This window comes from Harpia harpyja, chromosome 22 (genome assembly GCF_026419915.1).
Source record: "Harpia harpyja isolate bHarHar1 chromosome 22, bHarHar1 primary haplotype, whole genome shotgun sequence".
Taxonomy (NCBI): Eukaryota; Metazoa; Chordata; class Aves; order Accipitriformes; family Accipitridae; genus Harpia; species Harpia harpyja.
The window spans coordinates 3,542,856-3,568,699 of record NC_068961.1 but is presented as its reverse complement, the minus strand read 5'-3'; the positions used below and the strand labels follow the sequence as shown (position 1 = coordinate 3,568,699).

At 40.2% G+C, this 25,844-nt stretch overlaps 1 protein-coding gene across 6 annotated transcripts in view; it reads right to left on the bottom strand.

Moving 5' to 3' along the window:
- The window catches only part of ARHGAP6 (Rho GTPase activating protein 6), a 338,919-nt gene that overhangs the window by 123,034 nt on the left and 190,041 nt on the right, over positions 1 to 25,844 (bottom strand). The window contains exon 1 of one of the 6 annotated variants that reach the window (XM_052773833.1): positions 6,681 to 6,803. The exons of the other annotated variants lie outside the window; for them this stretch is intronic. The gene's annotated coding sequence lies outside the window, so the exon portion shown is untranslated. Of the gene's footprint in view, positions 1 to 6,680; positions 6,804 to 25,844 lie in introns of those variants that run through there. 6 annotated transcript variants of the gene reach the window in all.

Here is a 25,844-nt window from a genome sequence, read left to right as displayed (position 1 = left end):
ACCAGTTATTTATTCAGCCAAGCATGTAATCTAAGCATTCCCTATACTACTGCTGCACTTTTGTTGCTAGTTACCAGAGAAATTGTGTTTTGGCACCTAGTACATAGGTCCGTAACAGATGATCTTTTCCAGATCAGAGATCAAAATTCTGCAATGAGCATTACTGCTCAAAGATAAAAAAAATAATGATTTTCAACCACGTTCCACTCCGTCGTCTTCCTGCCAGGTGTTAGACTGCAGCAAGTATGCCATGATGATGTCTTTCAGATAGATCTGAGGTTTGCAGCAAGACAAAGCAGCCCTGTCCCATGACACAGTACTCAGAGTAGCACTTCAAAGCCTAAGAAAAGCTGCTGATAATTTGGAGTTTACACTCAGAATCAGACATTCTCTGGCAATTCAGCATCAAAACCAAAAAGCAGATGAGGTATTGTGCTTCTGTTCCTGTAACAGGAACAGCAAGAATGGAGATGAATACTGATCATATGCATGGCTCCTTGCATTTCTAGGTCTTCACGGCAATACCTCACTTGAGGTTTTGTATTTTTTCAGTCAGATCTTAGAGTTCCCGAAGCACTGCTCACTTCTAAAATGCATGAATTGGCTTCCCTGGAAATAGCACTCAGCTGGAAAAGAACAACAGTCATAAAAGTAAAAACTGCACCAGGGAATGAGAGAAAGAAATCCTTTGCGTTTACATTTGGAATTTATGAAGCACTTTGTTATTGTCAAGATTAGCGTAGCATAAGAAAGTCTTGGTGGGCAGACTGAAGAGAGGCCAATTTTGACAGCCTGGTTTTCCTTTTATTCTTTCATTCTACCATCTTGTCTGCCTCTTGGTCATTCCTCCCCATCATCTGTACCTTTAATCCATACCCCACTGTCCACATCACCTTACAGAATCACGAGCACTCTGGCCACCCTAACACTGCATTATCTTGGAGATACGAAGCAGTTCAGTTTTACATACAGCCAGCCTGGAGTGGTGGAAGACACGAGTTATCCAAAAGCCTAGACACTTCCAGAAAATCTTTGCTAACAGCCAGTCATCATTCCCCGAGAAGGATGTGCTAATTAGAACATTGAGTACATTTTTTCAACTTCTTTGAAACATCGTCTCAAGAGTTCCTTGAGTTTTCATGAGGAATAAAATCTCCTGCTTTTATCAAGAGCTTTATTTAAATCTACTGTTGTCTTCAGGTAACATTTTCTACAGCCAAGGGCATAACGTTTCCTCACAGTGTTATTGATACTCTAATTGTGAGTGTAACATTTGCCCTGGAAATATAATAGGAACATACAGATTCTATTATACAAATTATGTCCTCCCCCCCCCCCCCCCCCATTTGTTTGGAGACTATCCCAGTTAAGGCCTAACACACAGATTACAGTTCATGCCCACTGGGGGCTACATTAACAACAGCAGATTTGCATGTAAGTGCATCACAGTTCTGTACTGTCACAGCTTTTGGTTGATGGACACTTTGCCATTTTGCAGTGAACTCAGTGAACCACAGTGAAGCTCCTCTGTTTTTAAGCCCAACCCATGATTACATGGAAATCTCAATTTCACATCTTATTTTGCCTCTTAAAACAGGGTTTGAGCCCTCAGAGTTGTGCAGAGAAGTTTGGAAATATGTGAATGTTTAGAAAACAAAAATCAAAAGAAGCAACAAGTACGTATTTTTTAAATCTACCTCTATATTTTTCAATCCATCTCATGATTTCTGGATGCTCCAGATTGGACAGTCTGGCTGCAGAGGAAGGAATTTTACAGAAATTTAAAACAAAGAGGTATGGCAAGCTACAAGAAGGATGTAAAGACATGCATAGTTTCCTCTCTGCCAAAGCATGGACTGAGCTACACTCATTTGCAGACCTTTTAATTTAAAAGGCAGCTGGAAAATAAGACTTTTCTACGGATCATTACTTGTGGAATTAATTCGCTGTTGGTTTGGTCATTTGTGAATCTTGTGGATATGCTCCCAAGTACTCAGGGAGGAAGCAACTGAAGGACTTCTGTTATTTATAGTGTTTGAATAGGAGAGTTCGAGTGTACTAGATCTGAAAATGGATATTTACAAATTGCATGAGGTTTGCCCTGAAAATTAAGCTATGTAAAAGCATAATAAAGTACAGATTGTGTATCTTTTAACATAAAAGCAGAAATACATATCACTGCAGTTTTGATACGGGGGGGGGGGGGGGGGGACACGACGACAAAAAACAAACCCACCAAACAAACCAACAACCACAAGAAATTACATATTTCATTATCGGACTGTGGTTCTACATACATTTATGTCCAAACATACCCTTATTCATGCCACACTAAATAAGGCATATGAAATCAGAAAAAAAGAAGTTACAAGTCGCTGCAATACTGGAATCTATAGTCTGCTTCACAGAGTTCAGACTATTTTCACTAAGGTGTAAACAGAGTACAGGAAGCTGAGGTTATATCTCAGTGCTTCACAGACCATTACAAAAAGAGAGAACAAAGGGAGAAAGAGTTAAATCCTGTCTCCCTGGTTTCGCACCCCTTTACACCTGCTAAACACTGCTGACTGCAGGACCTTCAGATCAGCCTACAACGTTTCACTGGGTTTTATTCAGTGGCAACCTGTGAACTGCAGCCTTGCATAGCTGCATCTGAAGAAAATACATCCTTAACTCCTGCTGTCAAAACCCCAACCAACCTAACAATGCATATACATATATGAAATAAATAACCATTCCATATTCTCTGAATGAGCTACCATTTCAAGGCTGAACATCGTGGTCCATAGTCAACTTCACTTCACAACATTTAACAGTTGAATGTATATACTAAGCTAAATTTGATCTGTTCTACCTTTTTGAGATGATGGTTGAATTCTCTGTGAGTAATATCTTACACAAACGTGGTTCTCAACTTCTTTGAAGTCCAAGGTCAGGTTAACTCTTACCACAAAGCAGCTAAAAGTCATTGTGGATAACAAGTTGTAGTAAATATAGATATGTAGTGACATTCTTCACATTACAACAAACAAATTTTAACAAACATACATTTTAAAGGGATGGTGTGCCACGTCCTTCCAACCTACCCTCTGTTCCACAGGATTCTACATCTTCCTCTCAGAAATATAAAAAACAAAGCAGCCTGAAAAAAATCTCTAGTTATTTGCAAAGTAGTTTCACCGAGGAGTTATTTTGGATTGACACTAGCATCACGTTACCTTCTGACATTCTACAGTGTACTGTATTTAATCACAGTCAATACTTAGATTGCATAACTTTGATACGGATCATATAGCATGTCACAGCTCTGACATTATACTCAGTGTAGGCTCTTCCCATTTCTTCTTAGGATAACAATTCAGTCATCAAATGTAATATTTAATAAGATTTTAAGACAGCAGATGGCATCACTTAGTTATTTTTAAGTGTTGTACACTGACCATTTACTATGCAGCATAATCCTTTTTTGAAGATTAGTAAATGGAGCTCGATGGACAGCATAGAAAAGTGACATTTCAAAAAACAAAAAATAAGATATTACCATTTTACTTATCCGGTTGCCTTGATCTGTATTGAGTTTCCTACAGGCATCTTAAAAGAGCCCACATTTTCCTGCAGCTGTGGCTGCCCTTCTTTGATTCACCAGATACTTCTGAGCCCCTAAGGGAGCCTCCTACAAGCCACCAGCTAAAGGCATTCCTATCTTCACTAGACCAGCGAGAGCAATGGCTGGCCTTCAGAAACCTGGCAGATGTGACTACAGCTTAATAGGAATTTACAGACTCTTCTCCTCATCTGTTCCCACTGGGATCACCATTAGAGCTACATCACGCCATCAGGCACAAAATCACAAAATATTTGGAACCACTGTTAGAGGAGCTGCCCATTCAACAAATCAGAGTTGAGAAAAATGGTGAATGCTAGAAAGGCTCTTCATGCCCGTTCAGCATTACATGGGAAATAATAGCCAGGATGAAAACAGACCTGACTCTAAGCTTTGCGAGTGGCTGCAAAACAAGATCTGCTATTCAATCTTCCTTTTATAATTGCTTTCTCAACATTCCTTATATAATATATAGGATGATGTGAAAAAAAGGCAGAAAGATAAATTTCCTTTGTGTATTCAGAGGGTATGTAGATTTGAAAAGGTACACCATAAAAACAAAGGTGTCTGTGCACAGGCTCAGACTGCTGTACAGAAAATGGGAATTCAGAGAAAGCAATGTACCAAGTCATTTTTCCGATCCCTTTTCAGAAGAATAACAAAAACATTATGTTCTACTCAGGGTATTTAGAAAGTGGCTGTCACAGTAGTTTGTAGGTGTTACAGTAAGAGCTGATGATCAAAAAGGTGTATTTTTCCATGTGCCATTCAGTTAGAATGGATGCAAGAATGCACTGTGGGGATCTTAAGATGCCATCAGGGCGCAGCCGGGTGGATGTCCTTTAGCAGGCTGCGTGGCAACAGTTGTGAATTCAAAGACAGCAGCCCATGGTGCAAACCTAGTCCGGAGGTGGCCCTGTGCTGGTTGATCCCCAGTAAGTGTCATCGCTAACTGACCCCTCCTGGTCAACATACTATTCCCCAGAGTGCAACGGAGAGCAACAGGAGGGTCGCTTCAAACCTTGTGTGACAGAGATGCATGGGAAATAGGGAAAAGGCCATATGGAGAAGGGAAGAGATAAGCCAGAGTACAGGAGAAACACTCTCCTCCTCGCCCACACATACAAAGCTCTGCTTTTCTTTACCCACTCCTAACTTTTTCTCTGGTCTTGCCTTTTTAAAAATCTATTCAGAGCCACGGTCTATGTACTGTCTGAACTCAGAGATGGCAGCCTTACAGAATATTTAGCAATTCTTTGCAGGGTTGCTAACAGTTTATCCTTGCTTGATGAATAAGTGCAAATACCCACCCAGCATGCATGCTTAGTATTTAGTGTGCATTTAATAGCAGCCAGGAGCTTGACCTGAACATCTTCTGTCTGTAGTAGGAGATTTTCAATCAAAAATGAATTATGAAAACCAACAGCGTAAAGCAATTTGTGAAGAAGCTATAGATTTCTTCAGAAAACAAAAAATGACTACAGAGTATACTGAAAACAAACATTAGAACTAATGAAGAGGTTATAAAATCTTTTCATTTTATATCTTTGTAAAGACCTGTTTTCTCCCCCGGTGTTCAGCTCAGCACATTAGCAGCACACTACCAGAGCATGCATCCTCTTCCTGCTCTCAGCCTAGGGCAGAAATAAGCTTTTTCAGCCACACAGAGCATGTCATTATACTTCTGAAAAGCAAACAGACCTCCAAGAGCTGTGAGGAACAGAGGACAGAAGAAGGGAAGGAGTCAATCTCTGATACAATAAATTACAGAACCATTCTCAAGTCTTTTTTCTTTTTATGGAAGTCACCTTCTAAAGCGTTGGCACTGTGTGGTTTAGACAGTACTTTTTTTTTTTCCCCCCCAAGACTTAATTTTTTTTTCCAACCTGCTAGTAATACAAATTGAATGTCATTTTTTCGCCATGACACGAACATGAACAGCATGAATTAGACATATAAACCCAACAATAACGTGAACCCAAACCAGCAGCACCTAACTAATGTCGTGATAATTGGCGTTTATATTCATTGTAGCCATATGCTTTCTGCTGAGTCAGTTTTGAAATACATACTAGTCCAAAAGGTATTAGACAGAAGATACAAGACTAAATTCACAGAGGTCACCAAATAGTCAGTGATGTTCTCTATAGTGAATATCACTACCAGAATGACAAGAATTATATGATACACTTGCCTACAGTAGCAGAGGTTAGCCTCAAGTGATCCTGCCCTGTCCTATCTTACAGCTGCAGTTTAACAAAACAGACGATACGGACACATAAGCTAAAAACACAAGGCACAGGAGGTCTATACTCAATGTCACAAATGACGTGGGGTAGACTTCGAATTTTAGGTGAAGCATATACATTTAAATATCAGACCATATTTTAATATTACTTAGAAGTCTAAAGTTACACACAGAGGTCTAGCAGGGCTTTCTAAAACAGAAGCAAGTCAGTTGCCTGAGCCCTATTGCCATCAGTAGTTATTAACTCAGCAGTCTGTTTAAACACTGCAAAATGCTACTGAGGACTTTTCATACCTTTATATGCCTAGGCATTTCCAAGTATCTGGCCCCTAGGTACAGGTGAACTGGAGCCCTTTAAACTTCCTCAATACTGAAGCCTTTTTGCCCCATTCAATGCATTTTGTGGAAACTGAATCTCATAATCAAACTACATATTATATTCTTTATGCAGAGACACACATACATAAACAGAGAAAAAACATTTTCTAAAATCACAGGGAAAGTTCCATAGACGTGCCTACATTATTTGACATGCCTACATTATTTCACATTCAGCTACAGCAAGCTTTTGAGCTAACCTAGGTAGATAAAGCATTATATTTTCCCCAGCTTAATTTCAGCAAGGATAACCAGGTCTCCAGAGCTCTGCTAGTTCCTATGACAAAACCCTACAGGATTCACTTCATGATTTACCTTCCTGCAGCTTCAGAATTATTTCCTTTCCAAATCCTTCTTCCCCTTCTTCTGGACTAGTCTTCCCAGCTAAATTCTGAATTTAAATAAAGAGTGAGAATAGATGGTTCCTCAAGAGAGTAACAATCTACTTACACTTTTATTCCAATCTCAGCTGTCCTAGTTGGTTTGCAGACACCTGTGCAGCAAATGCCAATGGGCTGGCTATCTCCTCACTTCCTTTAATAGGGTGCAACTCTGAAAATCTGAAAAATTACCTCCTCCTTTCTGTCTTTTGCAGTGCTTTTAAACTGGTGGTGGGAGGAGCAGAAAGTCTCCCTATCTTGTCATGTGAGAAAAAGCTAAAATTCCCATCAGAAGTGACTCACCAACATTAATCATATATACACCAGATTGAAAGGCACTCAGAACATGAAGCTTGAATCCCATCCTCAGTTAAGCAAATGAGAAGCTAATTGCTCAGCACTATCATGCTATTTTAACTGCCATATCTGTACAATTTTGCACAATGGAGCTGATGAATATAAATTTATTATATCTAGCACTGAACTCTGTAAGAGAAGTGCTGCTGAATCTTCTGGAAGAACAAACAGCTGAGTAACATGCAAATTCCTTTATTCTGAAATGAGTAAGTAACAGTGTAAAGATTTCTATATACAAGACATTTGCTTCACTTACCACCTGGTTTATGCATTAGAATAAATATCCTTATTGCTTAACCAAGCAGATGCACATCAGAATCTTCAGTAACCAAATTACACTGCAGCTTGAGATACTGCATCTTATGTTTGCTTCTCACTGGGAATATTGTGAGTTTTTATTCAATAACACTAAATCCAAGTACAAAAATCCAAAGAGTACTGTTTAGATTCAAGACTACAGCTAAATGTTGGGCATGAGGGGGGTTGAAGAAAAAGAGAAAAATAGTAAGAAAAAATCCTACCGTCTCTGAAATGTAGCTTGAGAACGAGAGGATTTATTTTCTTATTAAAAAAAAAAAACACAACAAAAAAACGCCAAAAACAAATAAAAACAAAACAAAACAAAAAACCCACAAAACCCCAACAAAATCACATTTGGAAATACATACATCCTACTGAATCTACAAAGCAGGGAATTTTCCCATTCATATTATGTATGCAGTACTGCCCTATGTTCTTCATAAAGTGGACTCAGGCTTTTTGCCTTTCTAGTGTTTTTAATTTTGCCTAATATTAACTATCCAGCTCCCACAGGACTATACTCAGAATTACATATGGAGAATATTCTATTAGCCATAAAAACAACAGTATAATTATAAAAAGTGAACTACACTCCTCTTATTTTTCAGAGAAGTATTCTAATGCCCAGGAACTAGATTATGATCTGTCACGGTCCTGTAAATTCAGGATAAATCAAGTGTTGCTCTAACATTACCTTGGCATGAAAGAAATCAAGGCCTCATTGCAATAAAGTGCTTGAGCTATTGCCGAGTGAACAATTTCTATTGGCATTTAATTATATTGGGTTTCCTGAAGCTAAGGCACAGCTTTAGCATGAGCAGGGCTACTCTGAGCAAGGGACTTGTTCTGTTCAAATCAACGCTCATCTGACAAACAGTTTTAATATGTAGCAACGTGTGACAATTGACCAAGGATGTAAATTTAGCTCCTCACTGAATGTTAAAGAATATCCAACCCAGAAATTATAACTACCACCATAAATAATAAAAATATACTTAAGTACATCCTACTTATGTTTTGCAAACATAAGAGCAAACCAGTCAAAATCCCTTCCGGGTAGATGTATAAACATAAGAGTCCTGGTCAAAAATTGGGATCTGCTATACTTTACACATTTCTACACCTCTAGAGCAAATGTTTGTATGACTTCAAAGCTGCAGTCTGCTCTAGTTCCTCATATAACAGAAGAGCTTGCTGCTTTGGTAGATCGTGTGTGTTGTTTCTGGTGTCCCCCTCCCGAATCTTAACAGTGAGTAAGTCTCCAGGAATGAGCCAAATGATAATCTTGCTATGACATGGAGTATGGCTTTTTGTATAAACATGCTGCCTCAGAATTAGATTACAACCACTCACTTTGTGAAGCTCTTTGAGGTGGATTGCTGATGAGCCCCTATCCTTCAAAAATATCAGTTGCTTGAGTTGGTCATCCAAAAATTGAGGTACCCCAAACCACATTTCACTTCAGAGACACTTGGGTCTGCCTGTACGTCATTCAAGAAAACAAAAATCCAGAAAGTAGAATCCCAAACTGACCAGTAAATCAAATTAAGTTAGCTGGTAAGAAGAGTTAAGTGGGAGCTACCCAGCAGGGTGGAGCTGCTACAGCACCCCAGTATAGACCCCGTACCTTCTCTCCCTGTCATATACGCACAGGCAGACAACGTTGCCCCAAAGGAAGCTCACATCAACCTTTCAGCAAAGGTTAGCAGGAGCAGGACCACGCTCATTTGTTCTGCTTTCACACCTTGTTTATCAAAGTTTTTGTACTAATGTCTTAACTGGCAAAAAGGCATGATGGAAGGAAAGCCTTTCCACAAGGCCTAAACAGAGCCCAACTCAGGTTCACAACTTTTTTCATATGGCTCCTGAAGGTATTTATTTTGCAGATTCAGTCAGTACGTAGTAAAACAAGACAGAAACATTCTGATTTTTGGTGCCTAGGCTTTTTCACAGTATTTTTAACAGTCTTTTGACACGTTCCAAAAGAAGCACTCCACAGAAAGGGTTAGAGACATCACAAATTGCTATAGTCCCTGTAGAAGTAGTTCACATCCTCTGGGTAAAGATTTTACGTAGCAAATAACAAGACTGGTGATAAAGTGGTCCCAATTGCTCTTGATGGTCCCAAGGCCATGTTACTGTAGTTTAGTGTATGAAAGAGTGCAAGACCTTGAAAAGTCATATTGATAATATAGAAAAGTTCAGTCTAAGGAATATCAGTTTTGTCAAGATCCTATAAAGAGAAAATCAGAAGAAGGTAAACCTTTGTTTCTTACTAGATTTTGAGAGCATAAAGAATGACTATGCTTGATTTTATTTCAAAAATTAACATCTCTGCTCTCTTCCATGCTGAGTATTAGAAATCAAGAGGGAACAATACCTCACATCGTTTGAGACGTGACTATTAAGAACAAATCAACTATGGTTAGTTTGTAAGCTATGTTTGTAGCAACATATACAGCATACTGAATCCACAAAGCAGCAGAGGGGACCAGCCCACATTTGTGTGAAGTATCTAGCTTTCAATAATTGCTCCAATTTACATGTGGGAAGACCAAGGCAAGAGGTTTTGGTTAGATGCCTAACAGGGACTGTACAGAGGTGTTTAAATTTAGGCCCGGGAAACTGCCCAGGCATCTGCAGCCCTTCTGGCATGATCAATGAAATTCAGTCTAATCAATGCTCCGTACCTCAGCCCCGCCACACCACCCTAAGGTCCGCAGAGCAGGGGTTCAAAAGGGGGAAAGTTCAGAAGGTGGTCTCCCAGAGGCACATCTAAAAGGCCATGTGCTTACAGGACAGAGAGATGACCACGGCTTTCAGTCAAAAACATGGAAACAGGCTCTTTTATAGAAGAGCCTCATGGCCAGAATACTACACAGATGTGGGAATATATTTCTGGAAAAAAAACCAACCCAAACCAACCAACAAACAAACCAACCAACCCCAACCAACCACCACCACGAAAAAAAAAACCCAAAACCAAAACCATACCAACCCCACTACCAGACTACTCTCCAGTCTGAGGGTGTTCTCTAACCTAGTGGCTTGTAACTTTTCCAAGAAACTGGAGTTTGGACCTCCTGCCAGGCCACACTGGAGAACGGTGACCCTGAGTTTTCTGGGTCTTGTGGGGCTCTGTCTGGCACACTGGCAGGTCTGTTATGGCACCTGCTTCTTCCTTTCCATTGCATAATGAGGTGAGGCACATGCTCAAGGCTGTGTTTTCCCCTCCAGAAAAAGCCAAGTATATCCAAAGTCCACGTTACGACTTTGCAGCTTGACACTTCCTTCGCTATTTTAATTTAGCCCCAAGGAAATTGTTTAAGGTCAGAAAGCAACCATTTGTAGAGGCAGATTTAGAAGTCCACCACCAATCTCAGATGCAGACAGCACCCTGCTACTCACTGCGCAAGTATGAGCGCATCGTTCAAGACCCAGAGCTTAATCCTTTCTCTTCTCCAGATGCTTACAGCAACTGTTGTGAAACAGGATGGAACGCAGTATGAAGCTTTTCATGCTAAATTTCAAATACATTTCTGTACTCTTATGACTCTAATTCCTCTTCCTTGTCTGTTTAGAAACATACTGAGGTAACATACACTATAAATAAAACAAATGTCTTTGAAAAAGGCCTCAGATGCTCAGGAAGTCCTTTGCAGTTTGTGGTTCAATCTGTTTCCTCTTGAGTTTAATGCGACATGTTAGCTTGTTAAGATCTGTGTGGTGCTTCAAATATTTTCAATTAGTCTCACTAAGACCAATTTCCCTCCCATTTAGACTAAATGGGAGTTTTCATCCATGTTATCTGGACTTTTTCATTGATCAGAAAACAAGACCTAAGTTGACAACGTATTAACGTGGGGAAAATAGAAATGATGATCTGAATACAGATAATCAGAAATAACAAGGCTATCTAAATAAAGAACTCAAAAGAAATCTGGGTCTCTTGGAGTCAAGAGGAATATTTTATCTTTCACACTTATAATTCATTTCTAGCCTTGTTATGCACACCGAAATACATGCTCACCTTTGTTTCTACTTAACGGTACAAGGGTCTCAGAAAACTATTTTGGCAGATAGGAATAATGACCAGTCTTGATTCTAGCATAACATGAAAGAAACAAAGAAGGATCATGAAGAATTGTAGAAGCAAGCATTGAATACCTGAAGGGAACAATTCACGGGAAATTAATGAGTACCCAATATGACATTGTGCAGGAAAGAGTCAGAGTATGAGACCTATGGAGGAAAAGCAGAAAATGTAAACAAGGAGACGAAAGAATGAAATAGGGTGTCAACAACAGATGAAGAAAAATTCAAGGCATTAGAAAATAAGAATTAAAATGAGCAATCAGATGCAGGAAGGCAGAAAAGAAAAAAAGGCCAAAAAGAGTCATGAATAATTTAAAAAAAAAAGTACTATTGGAAAAGAATGACAATGTGCTATACAAAACTTAGCAGCCTGTCAAATTTTAATTCTCTTTTCAATCACTAATTAGGTCTTCTCATTGATTCAATGAAATGACAAACATCCAAGACTTTTAATGTTATCTCCCCGCTCCCCTCATGATCTACTCACCACAGTGGAGAACCAGAATGCCATCAAAGAGCAGAATGGGACATTTGCTGCAAGATAATCTCTGCCCCTTAATACTACAGGAACCCCGAGTAAACGTCTATCCTAAATGAAGAACATGGCAGAAATTTCAATGACACCAGTGGAGTAGGATTTTACACGTGTTCGTGACAAACAAGCTTTCCTGAGAAAGCAACCTATCTAAAATGGAAATTATCTTTAATTTTGTTTTTTCTAGTCTTGATTGGAATAATTACTTCTCCAACCATATGAGCATCGAAGAGAACGCAAGCGATGGGCATTAGCAGGCACACAGCCACATGATGCATAGCAGCGGTACCTGCACACAACCATACCAAGTTACACACATATTCGTGTGACACACCTCCATTTCTTCCTCCTAGTCCCTCCAGACTGATTTCCTTTTAATAAAAAAAGAGACAGAAAGACGCTGGTTGGCCCAGAGCCAGCATTGTCACCTCTGCACCACCTTCTCTCCCTCCTCTCCGAGGAGCGGCACTGGGACACAGGGAGGGTAGGAGGAAAGCCAGGCATTTCCCCCGCAGCGTCGAAAGCAGCAGCAGTGGTTAGAGCACAACAAAGCCGTTACAGTTAGTGCTGGAAACTAATGCCTGGACCAAAGTGCAAAGGAAGGTACCTGGAGCTTTGCCCCTGCTCCTTTAGGGACAGTACATGGAGCATGTTGTTATTTAAAAGCTACAGAGAAAAAGCCATTTGCACTCCTTCAACTTACAATGGCTTTCAACTACATGTGTTAAATCTTATAAAGATATAAATGAAGATGCATTGGTCATGGGAACATTAACTCATTTTCGTATTACTGCTTTTGCTGAAATTACTTCAACAGTTAGTTTATTCATTTCAGACAACGTCTTAAGTCTTTTTTGCTCAAATTCAGTGGGAACATCTGTGCAATACGTGCCACAGTGAAACCAAGTGCATTAAAAACTGGCCCACTGTGAGCCACGAGCCTTTGATTAGATTCAATGTATAGACAGTGGTGCTTACTCTGGAGCAATCTGGGAAGGTATCCTTTATCTCTTTTTTTATGTTAATTTTAGTACTTAAGACTAATTCTTTCAATAATTCTTAATGCTTAATTAAGACGACAGCGAGCATAATCTCTTTTAGAGAATCCAGTACTAAATATAAAAGCCATTTCAGAACAGATGCTGTTACAGATTAGGTATAATTAATATTATGTTGAAAGTGGACAAAATTGAATTAAATTGATATTCTGTATCTAGGGAAATCTGATAAAGTAAAACTCCTGTTCACAGCTCTGTGAGAACAGAAGGTTTTCTGTATTTTCCAGCAGTGCACAAAATGCATCAGAGCGAACAGGAAGATTAATTGCTGTACTCTAAAAAAGCTACGTCTGAAAGAGACATGCATTGACTTCTGTGCTCATTGTCACTAAAAGGCAAGGACAGATTTTTACAGAGCAAAATTGAGTTTGAATCTGTAGTAAAAATGTTCAGAGTACCTGAAGTTTTGCTGGAAACGAGAGAAAAATTCATAAGCAAGCAAGCTTCCATTTTTGCTATAGAGAAGGCGGCAGTGAGAAAATTAATCTTCTGCATTAATCTTAGCATTCCTCGCAAGTGACTCAGGCCCGCAGAAGAAAACATTCCCACTATCTGGTTAGAAAACGTAATGTTTCCCACACCGAAGGGAAGAGAGGAGCCCAAGCAGCACTGGTTTTACTACTTTCACCCTGATGAATCTGTTTGCAGATCCTTCAGCTGTTCAGAGTCCCAGACTGCTGAGGAAAATAGTTTCCATTTACCAACAAAAATTAAACTAGCCCTCACATGTATAATAAGCTCAAGTCAGAGCATTCCTAAACAATTATTTAACAGTTTACAATTTATTATAATAGTACTTGGTAAAAGCACCTTGGAACAATAAGCAGAAGCAAAGTAGAAGAGATGCTAATAACTCCGTAGCAATACGTGTTTACAAACTTAAGAGCTGTAAATATATACTTTACATGGTGACAAGTGTAAAAAAAGTCCATCCAGCGATGAAGAGTAGGAAATACCCTTGGTGAGCTGGAGGAGTACGAGAGGTCAGAAAGCCACCTGCAGCACCTGAACCTCTACCGTTTCTCATGCCTGAGCCAAATGGCTCCTTTTTTCAGTAAACGCCCAGTTCTGTTGGGAGCGCTCACCGCCCACAGTTCTCACTCACCTCAGTAAAAGCCAACGTAGCTACCAACTGGGAAAACACACATTTCAAGGGCCAGGTTTGCAAAAAGGACAGTCAGTCCTGAGGCTTCACTCTTGAACCCTCAATGCTTGTAACAGAAGCAAGAGCATCCCACTGGGAAGCACAAGAAGTAAGGGGAGTTACAACCGATCACTTTCACAGCCGCCGGCATGCTGAGCAAGGGGCTGCTCAAACCAGCCCCTAAGGAGCAGCAGATGCAGGTGTCCTAAATCCATTACTTCAGAGCGCTGAAGGACTACACTCATCATCCAGGAGAGGCTTGTGTCACGCTAGCTCTTGGGCCGCTCACCCTCCTCAGGACACGAGTGCCAACGTGGAAATTGCCACGTGTAGAAGAGCGAGCGGGAGGCTGGTTACGCCAGAGCTGGGTGCTCAGGGTGCCTGCGCGGGGGGCAAGGGGTTTCTCAGCATCACTGCCTCGCGCTCGCATCCTGCGGGTCTCGCGGGAGACTCCAGGTGGATCTGAAGATGGGATCGGCAGGACAAGCAACTGAGCGCTGTAAGCTAATGTACCATCTTCATAAAACATATGGGACAGCAAGGCAGAAGACCCAAAAATGCCTCCTGCAGAAGCAGGTAGAAAACAGCAAAGCTTAACCACTTGCAAAACCAGAAGGAATCGATATGAAACAAACTATACAGAACACTTATGGTATGCAACAGATTGAGATTTATTCATCTTAAAAGTATTTCCCAATACAGTTACTCAGCTGAGCTTCTGTTTTGTTTTTTTATTAATGTGACACGAAAGCTGAATTCAGAATGACTGTTCTCTATTTTTATTTATACATGTGGGAACCATTTACAATTCAAATGTGATTTTTTACTGTGTCCCTGAATGAAAATTACCAGTTCAGTCTGAACTTTCTGCATTAGCTTGTCTTTCAGTAGTTGCTTTTTCACAACATAATGTATTGAGAAAGGACTGAGATTATTGAAAATAATTGTATTGGCAACCAAGGAAGGCAAATTATAAACAGCAAGTATTTCAAGTTTTTAAAGCCAAGTCCTCCTGTTATGAATTGTATTTCCAACTTTCTTCCACTTTATTAAATATTTTATTATATTCTACTGGAACAGAAATGTTGTACAAGGATATAAAATATTCTTTAAGCGTTTGCCCTCTCTCTCAGTATGGTGCATGTTAGGTCAGCTGCCCCACTTCACAGCTCAGCTGAAAAGTTGTAACAAAAATCAGAGGCAAAATAAATTCAAAGAATGCCACCATAATACATGCAATTCTTTGCTGTTTCAAAAAAATTCAAGGACTTTTTCCACTTCTCACATCATTTACCCTAGTGTAAGACAAAAGGATGGAATTTAAGTTATTAACAGATTTTCCCATCTATCTCCTGTATCTCACTGTGGTTTACAAAATCCTTAATCATGCTTGGGTCTTTTTGTTGTTAGGGGGTTTTTTTGGTTGCTGTTGAGTTTGGCACAGACAAGGACGAAGTGTCTCCAAGCCACGACCCATTAGAAGCTTTTATATGAAAAAATAAAAAAAGGCTTGTTATTAGCTAAGTGTTTATTTTAATCTGTCAACAGGTTACAAAGAAAAGCAACAAGACGAAAGTGAGATAGCATCAAGAAAAAGAATTATAACGTATCAACTACATTCATTAGACTGATGAGTTTCCAAGGCGATTTTTAAAATGAATGCTTTTGGAAAATGTGTATATTACAGACTTTAAATTATATATGTGTAAATGAAAGACTGTAACAGTTATTTCAAGAAAGAATACAACACAGGAAGGGTTTTCTTATGTTCTTCTAACGAAGTTACAACCTCCAATAACTTTTTTCCCCTCCTGTCACCAGATGCTCAATAATTCCACCAAAAAGGAGGGCCAAGTAGGCATCCACAAGAATTCATCTGCCATTCATTTTTTTCTTTCATCCATAGCCCACTAATTATCCTGATCTGCATACAAACATACATATTTACTGATTTTTTTTATAAGCACCTTTCATAAATACACAGCACATTGATATAAACTTGGAGAAGGATTATAGAAAACTTCATAAGAAATGCACTCATTTCATCAATATGTCTGACGGCTTCACTAAAAGATTTCACTGGAAAGATATTATCCAGCAATAGGAATCTTAAATCTAGTTAACTGTAACACAGCAGGGCAGAAATGGCAGATCTTTGTTCAGTTTGGAGTGACTGCTGTTCTAATGCTTTAGAGCATCTCAACCATATTAGAAAGGCATCTCTCAAAGTCACTTGCTTGCATCATCTAGAAAAACAGTAATAAAGCAAACTGTTGATCTTTAATAATTGAAATAAATAAGGATAATGCCAGACATTCTCCAACTCAATAGAAAAATAGGGAAACTCAAACCACTGAGAAGCAACGTGCCACAAAGTGTCAGTAAAAGAGAAGGAAGAATACCCATTTCTCCTGACATGTTACGCTGGCCCCGGGATGGGAGATTCCACCTCAACTTAAGTAAGTCCAACAGACTGTAAGTTGGGACAGCTATGATTCGTCGTAATGCCATTATTCTCTACAGAAAATTAAAGTCTGGGGTTTCTTTGATGCCTATTTTAAACAATGAATAGAATGCTTAGAATTGTACATGTTAAAGAAGCAATCCTTATATAGCTCCAGATCTTAAAATGCCAACTTTTAAAAAGAGCTCTTCAGGAATACTTCATGCTATTTGGTTAATAAGATACTGAAAACTTATGCGTAGAAATATTCTACTGAAGTCAGTGGGACTGCACACACTGAGTTCAGTCACACAGGATTTTTTCTTAATCTTTAATGCTGATACTCCAGAACTGCCCAAGTAAATACTTTCATGGTAGATAAAAATGAACAATATAACCCACATCCTTTATCACCGTAGTTAACCATTACTCACTTCTTCCATTCAATAAAGATTGACTTCCTGATCTACAAAATCTCCTGGTCACCTATCAAAACATGACCCACTTGCTCTACTGCTTATTCAGGCATCTTTCTCAGGAGTCATTTGACCTGCTCCTCATTGATCTTGTCCCTTTCTCTAAAATACTTCTCTTCTAATCCATCTAATCTGCCTGGACGGGCTCTACATTCTCCTTTCCTCATTTCCTCCTCTTAGACTTCTTGACTCTCTTTGATGTGTCTTCTTCCTCACTTCCTTTATGCCCATACTAAATCCTAGCAATATATTAACAAAGAAGGACAATTACTTTGAAAACAGATGCATTAACCTCTCCACTAATCCCACTATTACACTGCTTCCACTCTTCTTACTCAAACAGCATTCATTAGTAGCTGTCTGATTTCTTCTTAGCTTGAAACACAGGCAGACCAGGCAGCTGCTGCAGCATTGCCACGGGGTAAACTCTGCGGTAAGATTACAGCTGAGAAGCCTGGGCTCACACTGCAACCCCCATAATGAATATGAATTAGGTCACCCTTTAGTGACAAAAGAACATGCCACTTTTCACTGTAATAGACAGAAACTACTTAATAGCCAATATGCAGCAAACTAATATTTGAGTTTATTTTGATGTAACTTGCTTACATTTAAAAAATTTAAACTCTTCAGGAATGCTGTTTTAGGTCTCTGTGTCACTTACACTGGATTCAGAGCATACGTTTTGTACCACTATTAGCTGCTTTACACAGTCAGAGAAATGTAAAGGAATATTATTGCAAGTGACAACCAAACCTTTTACATCATATGTAACGGAAAATGCAGCAGAACACATCCATATTATAAAATAATCTTCTACCTGAGACAGAGTCCATCAAACCTCCAAAAAGCCTTGTTTCTGTTATTTATTTTAACCTTGCACAATCTTTCTTTGGTTTTTTGTTGTTTTTTTTTCCTGAAGGAGACTAAAAATTAAATATTCTTATCTCATAAATAATGCAACAGAACTACATTGTAGGTATTTCAGAGCAACTAAGGATGTTTAATCACTTTTCTTCTAGTATTCTCCCTTAATTTGAGGTTTCAAAAGTTATACAGCATGTCAGCAAAAATAATGCACTGATGGGAATGTTCTGACGGAAGAACAGAAACTGCCACTGCCAGGTTCTCAGTCATTTTCTTAAAAAAAAGCTACAAGACATAAAAGAACATATAGCAACAAAACTATCATTTATTTTTTAACATATCTTTCCATACGTGCTAGCTAGCTCCTGTGTCTCTCTGTCAAGGGGTATTAGACAACTTGGCAACTGGATGTGAATGAAACAAAACAAAAAAAGGTCTCCAAATGTTCAACCCTGCAAAGATCCGAGTACCTGAAACGCAAGAGGTTCCCCGGATGCTTAATGCTTAACAAGAACTTTCCATCTCTCTCAAGACCAAGCCTAAAAGAGCTTTTTACTGCTTCGTGCCAACCCATTTAATGTAACCCTGTCTCCTTCATTATAAGTATTCTGGGAAATGAGAGCAGTGTCCCATCTTCAAATAAATCTTTACCTTTTCAATCCACACAGTTCTCTGTCTTTTCAACCATATATGCCTACAGCACACTTTGCATGAATTAATGTGACTTTCCCGTAAAAGCTGCCTTGAACATCATAAATAATTGACAAGCGCTAAATAAACTCCTTGGAAAACAAACCTCAGGATGAGATGGAGACTCCCTGCAGCCACCCCACCCGGCAGCAAGAAGGCAGAGGCCACTGCAGCCGCTAGTCCCCACCACCCCAAAGCTAAGTGAGACATTCCAAGGCAGCAGCTCTTGTAAATATTTTGAATGTCACATTCATGAGGAACATAACTGGGCAATTGAGTGCACCACTGTTAGGGAAGTTACTCTGAGAAGACGCAGGTTTTATTAGAGCCAATGCTTTCTGCTTCCCTGCTTGTGAAAACTCCAGGGCTAGCATATAGCTGGATTTTCATCGTTTTTCTCTCATTTTTCAAGTTACAGAACAACACGCATGTAGAACATCCTAAAAATCAGGTGGAAGACACATGATTTACAAGCACTTCTGACAGCACTGGCCTAAATAAGCTTGTAGTCATCGCTCAGCTATCCTCAAACTGTACCAAAGGAGGTCGCCTGCAGTTCTCTTGAGCAAGCAGAGCAGCTTCAGACCGACCGCATCCTTCTGCCCTTCTCTCTTTTCTCAGGTCTTGCTTTACATTTGCCCATACATACCACAGTCTGCCATTTTCTCGGCCTGCTAGCTCTCCTTTTCCCTTTAAATCCCGTCCACCAGCAAATCAGCCCTCTCACCTCCCACTCGTGTGTGGTGCCATCTCATTGTAGCTATTTGGAAACCTACACATCTCTCCCCTCATCCCTCGCTAACCGCAGCAGCCTCCACGTGTCCCAACTCCCTAAACCCTCGCACGTACGCAACCCCAGCTACGACGGGAGGAGATCGGGGGGCCTGAAGGGAACCGGGCCATCAAGAACTGCTTTAAAAGACAATTAAGCAACACACATTTCCAGCATAGTTGCTCTGTGCGTGCATTTACCAGGTCCAGGGAGATAACACGGCCGAGAGAGAGCCTCTTCTTGCCTGGGGAGGCTGTCTGGAGGAGGAATTACAGAGCGAGGACAGGACTCTCCCTTGGTGCTGGGCCTCTGCCAAGACAAGGCAATGGGATGAAAAGACCTGACCTCTGAAACTTGCCTGAGGATTAAATGAGCTTCTTCACATTGTGTACTAATGTAACTGTTTTGATTGTGGTTTGCTGTCCTACTAGACTGTAATAAGAGTTTTTCTCTCAGCATAAACCAAATTACATCAACAGCCCAACGCATCGTGGGACTGCATCCACGCTTCCTCCATGAGCACCTCCTCTGTGTGACACAGAACTGTCACATCAACCCCTCTTCTTACCAGGGAGGAACAACCCTCCTGGCCCACAGGCAAGTCAGGCACGGGCAGGATTCTTGCTGGACACAGTCGTGGTGCTCAACTGGGTCAATATAAAGAGACCTTCTTATTACATGCAAAAATTTAGTATGACGAGGATCCTTCAGATAATTTTTTTAGTGACCAAATCTCCTCATTCTCTTCCCTAACATGACTGTTATCAGTGATGTCTTCTCAAAGTTAAATGTGAAGATGACAAAGGGCTGGGCTCCAACACCTTTACCAAAGAAAACACAGATGCATGACAAGAGCTGTTTTGTACCTTCTAAGAATATTTTAAGTAATGAAAGTCAAAAGCAGATACAATAATACCACTTGACAGAACACATCACACTGCCTGAAGAACAAATAGTGATTATCTTAAATGACAATAGATGGGGCCAATCTCTTCACCCAAGGTGACACATCACAAGCAGAAAGCATTCTGCCTTTTCAACGCCCCACCTCAAACCCCCCAGTTAGTTAACACTAACAAAAATTTATATTGCCATCATACGCTTACAAGGGGCTTCTATTGTGCTAGGTTCCCACCTCAGAAATGTCTCAGCAAGAAGTTACCCCTCCCACACTTAACTGTGCCAGGTAACATGCAAGTACAGCAGCACACACTTGGCCATTTACCACACATAAAGCACATGCTGACTGCTACCCCTCAAAAGGCCCCACACTTTACTTCTCAGTATTAGCAGTGAAGAGGCAATTCCTAAAGCAGAATCTGAAAAAATCCAACAGAAGTAGCTTCTGCCATCTGGATGATTTAACTGATGTATGCCAGAAGAGCCTTTCTTTCATGTAGTGACACACTGAGCCTGGTCCTGTTACATTATAAATACACCCAGTGTAAGAATAATCACATACACTGCCAGACTAAAGAGGGTTTTGTGTACATGGCAATCAGCCTTCGTCACCTTCACTGAGACAGAGGTAACTGTGGAAAAAGAGAGGTATAGAGTCTCCTGTAAAGATACAGTGGTAGAGTTAGCAGGTCATCTCTAATATTAATTTCATTCTGATTAAGAGATTCTCTGATGGACTGGGGAAAACGGCCACGGACTCTGGGGAGCAGCCCCACAAAAGGGACAGACCTGGGAGCTTTCTCATTTTAAATTCCAAGAGGACAGTGGTACTACAACAAAATCAGCCTCTGTGAGATTCCAAATATCCAGTGGCATATTTGTGTTCAGCAATGTAACAAAACTTTAATGTCCCCAAACATTAACAACGTGACATTGCTAGCTACTGATAGTCAAACAGAAACTCATTCTTTCCCAGCTAGAAAGAGTGTCATTAGTTCTAGCTCCGAGGAGTTAAAGGACAGATCAGGTTAATGTGTAGAGAAGATCATATATATGCAGAGTTCTCCGTCATTAGCAGAAGACAGCTTCTTGAAAGACTTTCTGCAGGCTCAGTGAACACTAAGCAACAGAACTGAGCTTAAATGAATACTTAAGCTACTGAGGCTACTGCCTCAGTTACGAAGAACATCTCTGTGCTCTTCACCAAGGGGTCTTGCATGCAGTCAGAGTTGGCAAGAGCTGTAACAAGCTCCAGTGGAACTAAGGTGCCAGAAGACTGTAAAAGAGGTGGAGAGTGAGGTATCCACAGGCCTAGTATTTTAACAGTAAGGAGAAATTTGAAGTCTGCTTATCAGAAACAACTGTCTTCACACACAGGACAGCAGTGGGGAAAACCTTTTAATGGGAGCAGAAACCTTTAAAAGGAAACAGGAATGAAACTGTTCTCCTCCAACACATCCTTTTCCCATTTCATAGATCTATATGTTTATGACCAGGCTTCATACACAGGTACTTAGCTCAGTCCAGATCTTGTAAAGATTCCTCTGTGGAGTATCGAGAAGTACTAGCAGTTCAGTCCAAAAACTTTGTGAACATCACATACCATGAATACTGCTGAGCTTAAGCAGAAACAGCGACTGTTAGAAAAAGAGTCTCCTAAATCATTAATCATTTCTACATCAGCATATATAGTCCGGGCACATTCCTTGTTCTTGTGCACCTCCAAGAGCGTACATTCACAGCCCAGAACAGGGCTATGAAGAGATGACAAAGCACCTCAGCCTATAAAACAGAAATATATGGCTAACTGACTGGTCCTGAGGAGCATCCAAGAGAAAACGCATTCTCCCTTTTCTGCTAAAGGGCTCAGCACTCTGCTCCTTCTTCCCCCTTTTCCTTTCACTGAGTTGAGATGGTTGGTCCAGCTCCTTTTATCTCAGCTACTTCAGGACTTCAGAACCGGTTCATTCTCTTGCAACAGCTACGCTCTTCTTCACTACAGGTACGCATGGCTCATCGCAACAGTCTGTGGTTAGAAGACACTATCAGTCTTCCACGGGATCTTACTACCAACGTAAATATTTAACTCTCATTTCAAAGTCCATCTGTTTTTTGGACCAAACTGTTATTTTCCAGAAGAGTTACTGAATACATCTAATTGTTAATGTACAGACTCAGGCATTTCTCTTGCCTATTCCTTACCTAGTTGCTACTGTGTAAGACTGCCTGTTGATGAACAGGTAAAGGCAACTTCAACTCTTTGTTATGCTGGTGAACATTTGGAGCAAACCAAGCAACCACTTTGGCGTTTTCATCCTCCTAATTCAGGGCAACATGCATTTTTCAGGACTACAACACCACTATGAGCCTAAAAATGACTAAAGCTTTTAAATGCTGTACACCTCTGAGATAAAAAATATCTGCTGGCAGCAAGTCAAGGGGAAAAAAAGTTTTACATTGGACTTTCATATTCATTTAAGTACTTCGGCTCCAAATACAGAGGCAATATTAGCTGTTTTCATCACTGATACAAGGTTATACAATTAAAAAAAAAAAAAGGGCAAAAAAACCCCCAAACTGAATTGTTCTTTTGACATTTTTCTCTTAAAGGCTGGGCTTCAAGGCTTCAGTACTTTTGAGTGTTTGCCTATTAAAGCAATTAATTCTTTCATGTATTGGCATTATAGGGATAAGAAGTTTTCCTTACTTAGAGGAAGAAAAATGTTGACTAGAAAACCAGGATAATAATTCTGACAGTCTTCTGCATTTAGAAAGGTAGAATTGCATCTTTGCATCTGACAAATAAATATTTAATGCCTTTTTAAAAGCATTGTGGTGTAAAGTTGCAAAGAAAATGTTAGAGACCATCTTCAATTCCCTTGCTTTAGATTTCACAAGATGTCTTTTATGGCCAGCATGCAGGATTTCTTGGCCCTAAAACATGCATAAAGCTTTCCAGCTTCCTTTATTTCATAAACATGAAAAACACAAAGAGTGTTGAGCTACAATCCAGCACAACTTAAAGAGGAAGCTAAGTTACAGGTACCACGTCTGCTCCTGAATCTTACTAATTTTTGTTAGTTTACAAGCAAGTTTGTGGGGTTTTTTTCCTTAATATGAGTGAAAGCTCCACACTAAAAAGAGAGAAGACTTGCATCTATAAACCACTCAGGGAAAGTGGTTATATAATAACAACAGATCTACATTGGCTTTTGAAAACAAGACCAGTTCTCCTTGTGTCAAAACCCTTTGGATACTAGCTCACTTTTTAGTGTAAGGTAAGACACTAAGGTACCCACAACAGAGAAAGCTTAGTGCAGAACCAAGCTTGTGTATTCTTGTCTACACTGTGTGCACAAACTGAGCACGCAGTGTTGATTTCAACGTTGGGACCATGCTTCCTAGCAGATCACTGCAGTTATGTCAAGCAGCCATCATGAGGCCCATAAGCCAGCTACAGATGCCAAATGCTGCACGAGTTAATGGGCATGCAGATTGCCTATGCTGCCCAAAGGTACACAGACTTTATGACAAGGTTGCCTGTCAGGCCCACATCACAGCAGACCTGCTAGACCTCTAGGAACACTTGGGCATAATGCAAGAACTGTCCAGCATGCAAGTCAAATGTAGCAGGGCTGCCAGCCTGTAAAACAACTTTGCAGAAAAGGTCCTGGTTCTGATGGACAACAAGCTGAACTTCAGCCAGCAATGCGCCCTCGCAGCAAAGAAGGCCAACAGCTTCCTAAGCTGCATAAACTGCATTAGGAGAAGTGTCACCAGAAGGTCAAGGGAGAGGATCCTTCCCCTCTACTCAGCGTGGCTGAGACAGACCTGCAACGCGGGGTCCAGTTCTGGGCTCCCCAGTACAAGAGAGACAGGGACTTACTGGAGCAAGTCCGCCAGCAAAGGGCCACAAAGATGAGTAAGGGACAGGAGGATCTCTCATACAAGGGAAGGCTGAGAGAGCCACAGATGAGAAGCCTCAGCGGGGGTCTTATCAATGTGTAGAAATACCTGGGGCAGAGGGTGGGGGTGGGAAGTACAGACTCTTCTCTGTGGAGCCCAGTGACAGGACAAGAAACAGTGGGCACAGACTGAAATTCCACTTAAACATAAGAAAGACTTTTACTGTGAGGGTGGTCAAACACTGGAACAGGTTGCCCAGACAAGCTGTGTAGTCTCCGTCTCTGGAGATACCCAAAACACGACTGGGCACAGCCCTGAGCAACCTGCTGTAGCTGACCCCGCTCTGAGCAGGGGGTTGGACTAGATGATCTCCAGAGGGACCCTTCCAATCTTAACTATTCTCTAATTCTGTAAAAAATAAAGAAAAAAAGGTAACTTCTAATCCTTCCCTGGTACCAGTCATATTAGATAGTACTTGTAAAACTGGCAGGAATGCATAGAGAAATATTGGTTTTAAGCTGAAAATGCCATTCATTGAAGTTTATCAGTAGACTCAAGTGAGTTATTACTTTCATTCTCCACCCTTCCCAGAGTGAGGAAAAACTCTTTTAAACCCATAAAACTTCTTCTGTCAGATAGACAGAAACTTTTATCTACAATAGTTTACCAACCAGCTGATAAAATATGTGGCAAAATATCATTCAGAAAAACAAATCAGTCCATGTTGTTTTCCCCAAACCTTCACTGTCAAGTCTTGGATATTTAAAGAGTATTAACATGCTAATTAGTACATCATTGAAATAAAAAAGTACCTATTGTGATAAATAATTACACCCCACAGACTATTCAAAGTTATTATGAAAACAAATTTCTTCATAATTCAAAATAACACCACATACTTTTTCATTATGCAGCATAAGAAAGCATACTGGCTGCACACTTATACTCCATCTAAATGCAGCCAATAAAAATTGCTGTCAAAAGCAAGAGCTCTCCTTTTGGGGACAAACAAAAAATGAAGAAAGAAAGAATGTAATAAAAACATTTGCCTGAGTAACTCATTACCACACTACCCAAGAAATTAATAAGCTAATAAACCTTTCCGTTTAAAAGAAATCCATCACACTTAGATTTTATTTCGCTATTTCATGCCAATGATGAGGCTGACTCAAAGAATTCAGATACAAATCCGAATGTGAAGTTGCCCAAAACTGTGTGGCTAGGGAAGAAATCCAAGGAATCAGTCTGGTCTTTTACTGCAAATCAAAGAAAGCAATTCTCAAAATAAAGACTGATGTTTTCTAAAGTCACAAAACAATAAAGATAAGCCAGACCATTTCTTCCTTCGAGGAGCTTTTGTTCATCTCACTGCCTTGAAATTCCTCTGGAGCGTAGTGGTGTCTTCCCTCTAGACTCAAGGTTATTGATGGGCAGCTCCATTCAAAACCTGCAAATATTGGCATCTATCCAATGCCGAGACTCAACTGGGAACAGTGCTGCCCTAATCAAGTCTCTTGCCTTGCCCTCTTGCCAGGATGCTTTTTACAAAAGCTCTGTCCCAACTCGGTGTCTCCTGACCACATTTTCCCACAGAAAGGGATTCAAATGTGCTGAATTATTTAGCTGCATACTCCATGACAAATGCGACACATGACTTTCACTGATGTCAAAACAGCATCAGCTATGGAAGT